The sequence below is a fragment of the Chenopodium quinoa genome, unplaced genomic scaffold, assembly GCF_001683475.1.
Source record: "Chenopodium quinoa cultivar QQ74 unplaced genomic scaffold, ASM168347v1, whole genome shotgun sequence".
NCBI classification, from domain to species: domain Eukaryota; kingdom Viridiplantae; phylum Streptophyta; class Magnoliopsida; order Caryophyllales; family Amaranthaceae; genus Chenopodium; species Chenopodium quinoa.
The window spans coordinates 359651-367730 of NW_018744633.1; the positions used below are offsets into that span (position 1 = coordinate 359651).

Genomic DNA, 8080 nt, shown 5'->3' on the forward strand with positions numbered 1-8080 from the left:
AACAAATTCAACTCGGAGTCATTTTTCAAATAGTCAATACACTTTGTGTTTGCAGTTGCATTATCAAGAGACAAAGAAAAAACTTTATTATTCAAGTGAAATTCTTTTAAACAATCCAAAATACGAACTTTGATGTTAAAACCGGTATGCCTTTCTTCCATAGCTTGAAAACATAGTATACGTTTTTGAATAAACCAATCATCATCCACCCAATGAGCAGTAATGCAAAGAAAAGGTTCGCCAAAACTAGAAGTCCATGTATCACTTGTAAAACTAACACGACCATCAAAAGTACGAAATAATTCAATCAAACCACTCCTATACTTATAATAAGAAGTTTGTGTATAACGTCTTAGGGTATTTCGGGGGACACGAGTAAATGCAGGTTGTAATGCAACTTTATTAAAATGCTCAACGTTTGCATTTTCACCGTAACTAAAAGGGTATTCATTAGCAATAACTAAAGTACTCATTTCATCAATCATTCTATCTTTATTATAAATGAAAGGTGTACCTCCGCCGGGTTGGTTCATGTATCCACCCAATTGTGTTTGGACGCCACCCCCCGAAGGACGGGGGCCATTTTCGAACAAGTCGTGTTTATTTTGCAAATGCCGACTCAAGGTTCCGGTTCCATCTCCCGTTTTCCAATTATATGACTTGACATTTGCACCTAGCGCCTTGCAAACTAGGCATGTACACGTGAACCTCTTTGGTTGACCAGGTTGCCATCCCGGGGGTGTGACCTCAACTCGTTCAAAATGTTTCCACACCCAAGAAAAATGTGCTCGACCTCTACTTTCACCGCCACCACCTTTCATAAATCAAATTATTAAAATTAATTTTTAAATGCTATTCATGAAAATAAGCTTTTAAATTTTAAATATTTTAATTATACTTATTTAAACGCATTTTTCATGGTAATTAACTAATTGTAAATCATAGAAAATTGGAAACTAAACTAACTTTATAATCATTAATAATAGTTTTTTTAAATATTCATAACAATAAAAATTTAATTAGAAATTACCTTGAGATGAAGGTTGAGATGTTGGTTGCGATGGAGGTGGCATAGTTGAACTTGATGATTGGTGGGACTCGTGGGAGAAATGTTGTGGTGGAGACGTTTGAATATTTTGCCTATCTCCTAAACCATAATCTCCATATTCATTGACAAATTGGTTTAAATTTTCCGTATTAATTTCATACGAAAAATTTGCACCACCACTCCTTTGGCTACCACTTCGACCACCACTTCGACTCCTTCCCATTCCTCCTCTTGAGCTCATTTTTTTTTTGTATGATTACTAATTATAATATGGAGAAGAACTTTTTTTTTTTAGAATCTTAAGAATACTAATAATAATATTAAGGAGATTTTTTTTAACAAAAATATAACTCTATATAACACTTGAGAATTTGAGAACAATAAGAATTTTTAAGTAAGAGAGAAAGAAAGCTTGAATTTGTGTGGAAATTTGAGTGAAATGGAATTGGTATTTATAGGAAAAATAGAATGGATGATCATACACTTAAAAAACTAGCCGTTAGATACAAAAAACTAGCCGTTAGATACAAAAAACTAGCCGTTTTTTTTTTTAAAATGGATGTTAGGCCGTGCGGGCCGTGCGGGTCGTGCGAATTGTGCGGGCTGTGCGGGCCGTGCGGGTTGTGCGGGCCGTGCGGGTTGTGCCGGCCGTGCGGGTTGGGTGGGTCATGCGTGCGGGTTGGGTGGGTCATGCGTGCGGGTTAGGTGGGTTGGCTCGTGCGGGTTGGGTGGGTCATTCGTGCGGGTGGGCCGTGCGGGCTGGGTTGTGCCAGGTGGGTCGGGTTAGGTGGGTTCACGGGCTAGGTGTGTCGAATTAAATGAGTCAAAACGGGTTGTGCGATTTGGGTCGAATCAAACGGGTTAAACTGAGCTGGGTTGAAATGGGTTGTGTCGAAAATTTTGGACCCACGACACAACCCGGATTAAATCCGAGCTGTGCCGGGCTGTGCCGGATTGAAACCGGGTCGGACCCACGTGACCCACCAGCCGTGCGAGTTAGGGTGGGCTGGGTCCAACCCGGCTCACTGGCCACCTCTATGTGAAATGTATCATGAGAAAGAGTTTTTTAAAAGTTGGGAAAAGCTGAAGTTGAGGGTTTCCAGCTTTCAGATATTGAATTATAGTCTTCAAACATCTTTAGTTTGCTTGAGTTGATTGGAGTTTGGATTGCTCAAGTTAGACTGTCAGAGTATATGTCATGGTGTTGTTTGATATTGCCCATATATTTAAGGAGATCCTTGAATCAAAAGCATAAACTTTAGGTTTCTGTGAGACTCCCCCCCACCCCCCCCCCCCCACACACACACACCCCACTTTTTTTATCCCATTCCCACCAGCTTATTCCAATCAACTGTACTGAACTTAATTTAATCTTTTATCTTGCTTCAGGGTACCAAAATGTTAATTGTTATCGTCCTTCGAAAGTAATATTTGGGCTCTGACTTTTTATAACAATCACATTGCTGATAGTCTTCTGCTCTCTGTATAATCTCTAAGAATTCATCCATGACTGCAATGTAACAGTACCAATTGCTACAAGATCCTTACTCTCCTCTCGTCATTGCATTTTAGATATTCAGCATTTTAGATATTGAGCATGAGTGATATTATATATTTTTTCTCCTTATCTACATAATCCCTGATTGTCGGCAGCATGTTTTTTCTATCCGAATGGCAGAAATAAAGACCGGAATTATGGACTAATAGAGGAACTTCTGTCTGATAAGAATCCTGCATTATACAAAAAAAATCACTCATGCTGAATATCTCAAGCATCATAGTGTACATGGAAGTCGCTGCTCCAAAGATCTTCCTCATATCAAGCTTTAATCTATTTCGATCAGTACTAACCATATGTAACTACTGGTATAATCATGCAACTATGACAAGATCTTTTCCTCATTATAAGAGTAAAATTTCTCATTAAACCCCCATAATTTGACTCTATGACTCACCAATCAGTTAAACCACAAACCAACAGTATTAACAACAAATCTTGCATAAAAATGCAAGTGAAACACTTGCAAAAAGTGCACATAAATTTTTAAATATGTGGTTGTTATAAAGGGAGATTTATTCTTTAAAAAAATCTGTTATTATTTTATTATTTATATATACATGTGACTGGTTGAGGAATGGAATTCACAGCATAAATGTTCACTAAGAAGTATGGAATGCACAGTGTTAATTTCAGCAGTACAGAATACCTAATGAGAGGTATGGCATTTGTTGCTCAATTATTCGTTTGTTTACACAAAGAAACAAGCTCAACATCAACTTATCAGCTATGGAAGGTATGATCTATCTTTTCTGCAATAATTTCTCATAGTAGCATTTTACATACCTGCAGTACTTAAACATATTCTCTGACAAACTCCTTGAGCTTTACATGTTTACTTCAGTCAAGAATAAGGTGTTGAATAAAAATATGTAGATTGTTCTATAAAGCTACTACTAATCAGAATATTCTATGAACATTTATATATACAGATAAAAAATACAGAACACCTAGACAAAAACCAGAGTATCTATATTTGGATCAGTTAAATGCAACAAGCAAAGCTTACATAGTGAGGATAGTAGTTGCTGTAAAGGGAAGAGACATACTATCTTCCAAAAAAACTGTCAGATTTCAGACTTTGCTCCTAAAAGATGAAAAGGTATATATTTAATGATTTTTATGTTACTGTTTGTTACAATATGTTTCATGCATGATAGTATAGAAAGACTGATAAGTATAAATAGTTACTATGACCCAATTAAATGATCCTGATTTTGAAAATCATGTATTGGTGCAATTTTACTACAATCAGACAAAAAGAAACTTTTTGCTGTAATTAAAACAATTATATAGTTAAGACAAGGTTAACTCAGCTCATGTTACTGTAATAATAAAAAAATATGATATTATTTAAGATATAGCTTTTTTATAAAAAAAAGGTATACTAGGATTAAGATATGGTTTTATAAACTGTGCTATAATTCAAATTATCATGCAAGTCTGGTTATATCTAACATATAAACAAGATATAAATTAAGCTTCTTTTAAAATAGCATTAGAAGAAACATGTTACCATGCTACTGTTAAAACTATGATATATTCTTAAATGCATAAAATAAACTTCTAATGTGTTAATGCTTTTATGCACTCTTTTATACACTCAGACAAAAATCTTATATATGATGTAAAATAGCAAATATTTAAAAGTTAATTCTCCTTATTTCAATATCATAGAAATATGCTCCATATCATAAATCCAAAACTTTGCTTTATAGGGTAATAGGATGCGAGGTACTTTATTTGGAGATCAAATTGAAACTTTTGAAGAAGCATTGCAATATTTGGTTGAGTATGACATTTCTGCTGCATCAATCAAATTTATAGATGAAAAATGGAGGACTAACCTTGATCAGTTCCCTTAACAAATGACTTTTGGTAGTAGAACTGTGATCCAGCCAGTTCATCCAGAGCTTGGACTAGTTCTACCTAATTATCAACCTATTGCAACTATACCTCGTGCAGTGGATCCTGACGAGAGATACGGTATAATGAAATTCCCTTATGTATTCTAAATAATAGAAATACTAAACAACTTTTCTTTATCAACAGATGTTGTAGGTGTGGTGCTCTATGTTGAGGAAGAACCTAGAAGAGTTGAAGGCAAAGATGGAGGGCGAGAAAGCTTGGTGCGAGAAATTGTTATCCTGATCAAAGGTTACATTTCGATGATCTCAATGTCTACATACCAGAAATATATATTTTTTGACACACATTACAAATTACAGATACTAAAAATATATATATCATCTAACAGCTGTGATCATCCACTCACCATCTCTCTCTGGAATGACCTTACGGCTCCAAAGTACTTTGACAGATTAGGAAATTGGGCAGAAACATTCCAAGTTATAGGATTCAGGGCTATTAAGCCTTATACTCGCCGTGGTAAAGCATATATTGCTGAAATTGAATTGCTTAAATGATTCTTTACTATTAGTATATAACCACTTAATGTTTTGATTAGGATTTTCAAAGAATTCTGGTATGTCCACCCGAATAATATATGAACCTAAAGAAGATCGCGCTCGTGCGCTATGTGACTGGTAATTTCCTCTAACCAAATGTAATAGCAAAAATAACACTAAATTAGAAATTACACTAGTAGAAAAATACAAATAGGCAACCCCCTAATGGCACCGGTTCAGGTCAAACTGGTGGCAAAAACCGGCCTAAAAATGGGCGGGTTTTTAAACAAAGAGAAATGGCACCGGTTCAGCTCAAACCGGTGGCAAAAATAAAAAAGGCACCGGTTTGAACCGGTGCCTTTACGAACCGGTTCGTTTAATAATTAAAAAAAAACCGCCCATATAACTACCCCCCAACCCTAATTTTTTCAGCCGTTTCTCTCTCCTCCTCCTCCTCCTCTTTCTCTCTCCTCCTCTTTCCTTCTTGCTCGCCGATCTCCTTCATTTCTTTATCTTTCTGGATCTCCTCCTCCTTTCTATCACTTGAAGACTACCAACAATTCGAAGACAACAACATGCAACACCGATTTTTATTTTTTAATCGATTTCTTGGTTTTTTTACCATTTTAATCGATTTCTGAGTTTTTCGATTTCAATTTTTTTTAATTTCAATTATTTCGATTTTGATTGTTTATTCCGATTTCTGGTTTTTTACAATTCGAATTTAATAGTTTTTTTTGTTTATGTTTTTTTTTTTTAATTTCGATTTCTGGGTTTCTTTTTTCGATTTTGTTTTTTTTTTTCTATTTCTGTGTTTTTTTTTTCGATTTCAATTTTGATTGTGTTTTTTTCGATTTTGATTTTGTTTTTCGATTTCAATTTTGATTTATGGGTTAATTTTCTGTTAAAATGATTGATTATTTTGGGTTAATGCATGCGGTTTTGGGGTTTTTATTTTCGTGATTTTTAAGTTTTTTTCCTAGGTTTTTTTTTTCCATCTCAATTCTCTTCTAATTGGGGTTTTTTTTTCGATTTTCATTTTTGGTTATATTTGGATCTCTGGGTTTATTTTATTTTCGATTTCATTTTTGTTTTACGATCTCTGGGTTTATTTTTTTTTCTGATTTCAATTTATTTTTTCGATTTTCATTTTTTTTGTTTTCTCGAATACTGGGTTTTTTTCGATTTCTAATTTTTTTCTGGGTTTATTCGAATTTTTTTATATTTATTTTCTGGGTTTTTTTAATTGAATTTAATTTTATTTATTTTCTAGGGTTTTTTTTTTTTTTATGTTTTTCGATTTTGGTTTTTATTTTAATCGATTATTTTTTTTGGTTTTTATTTTTATTTTTCGATTTTCTTTTTAACTGATTTTCTGGGTTCAATTCTTATTAACTGGTGTTCTGGGTTTTTTTTTTCTTTTCAACTGATTTTCTTTTTTAATTTTTTGATTTTCTGGATTTTTTTAAAAAAAATTTCGCAGCTTAATTAAATCATTTTAATCGATTTATTTTGGTTATTTTAATTGGTGCAGGTACATGGATTTAGATCTTAAATCGAAGAATCAAGATGCAAGTATATTGATTTAGATGTTGTATAGGTTTTTTTTTATTGTGAAGTTGTAAATTTTTATTTTGATTTATATTGTAATTTTTTTTTTGATTTATATGTTGTAATTTTTTTTATTTTGATTTATATGTTGTAATTTTTTTATTGATATATACTGGAAATTTTTTTGATTATATATATTTTGAACAGATTTGATTATATTGATTGTGATGTTCGAATTATATTTTGTATTCTCATTTAATTTTAGTTTATTTAATTTTTAAGAAAAAAAAAATATATATTTATTTTTTTGGCACTTTTAGCACCGGTTAACCGGTGCCAAAAACATTGAATTAAATTTTTTTGGTATTTTTTGGCACCGGTTAATCGGTGCCAATTCCGATTTTTGGCACAGGTTTGAACCAGTGCCTTTTTAAACCACTTTTTGGCACCCCCCACATTGGCATCGGTTCAAACCCGACCTGGTGCCAATTTCATTTTTTTCACGTAATGTTATGTCCTAATTGCTATTTGCAACTAACCTTATATCAGGGCAAATCTCTTTCACCAAAGATCAGTCGACAGACAGTGTAGACACCTAAAAATGTCTCCCCAAAACCAAACCCGATGATGAACAACCTTTCACCGCCATTATTGGTCGGGTTGAGTATTTAATCTTGGAGTGCTTATATCCATATTTATATTTCATAAACCAACCTAACTCCTAGCCCATTTCCCCAAACCATAACTTATTTTCCTCTTTTCGTGCCTTTAAACCCAAAATAATTCATTTCGAGTCCTTTAAAATCATTCATTTCCTGTCCTTTTTTATAAAAACGTTTATTCCAATTTATTTCGGTCCATAATATGGGTCTAATGATTGGTTGGATGGGGCTTGAAAATAGATTTCCAATGATATATCATAAGCCCAAATCCGAGTTATAACGAATAAGTTATGACCAAAATATTAAACTGAGTCCAAACCGAACTTAAACCCACCTTGCCTACGACCCAATGATCATGTGGAGGGTCCAAATTATTTAATCCCATTCCTAAACCAATTAGGATTAATTAGAAGCTTCTATAAGTTTCTAAAATATCTTAATTATCCTTTTTGAAAAGATAAGATTAACGAGTTTGAAATTGAATAAAACTTTTCATTTTGAAAATCCTATTTATATCCGAATTGAAAGACGTTCAAAGATAGACATATATTATTTTCGTGCATCATAGTTTTTATCCAAATTTTATATGGTTGGATAGCCCTTGAAATTATCTTTCCAATGATATATTATAATATCAATTCCGAGATATAACGAAAAAGATATGAATTAAATAAAAAACTCTATCCAAAACTGACATCATCCCACTATTTCGGTCATGTATTTTATTATACAAAATATTTTAATCTGATTCCAATTGGTTTAGAAATTAGACTTCAATATATTTCCAACTATATCTTATTTATCTTATTTAGATTTCTGGATCAAAAGATATGATAAAAACAAAAACCGCAAA

General features: G+C 33.0%; 1 long non-coding RNA gene across 1 annotated transcript; it reads left to right on the forward strand.

Annotated features, from left to right (window-relative positions):
• The first annotated feature begins 2000 nt into the window (after positions 1–2000).
• On the forward strand, positions 2001–5609 carry LOC110701496. The gene is made up of 3 exons (XR_002507351.1): positions 2001–3708; positions 4325–4763; positions 4864–5609. It is a non-coding gene; the product is annotated as an uncharacterized LOC110701496 (long non-coding RNA).
• Positions 5610–8080: the final 2471 nt, after the last annotated feature.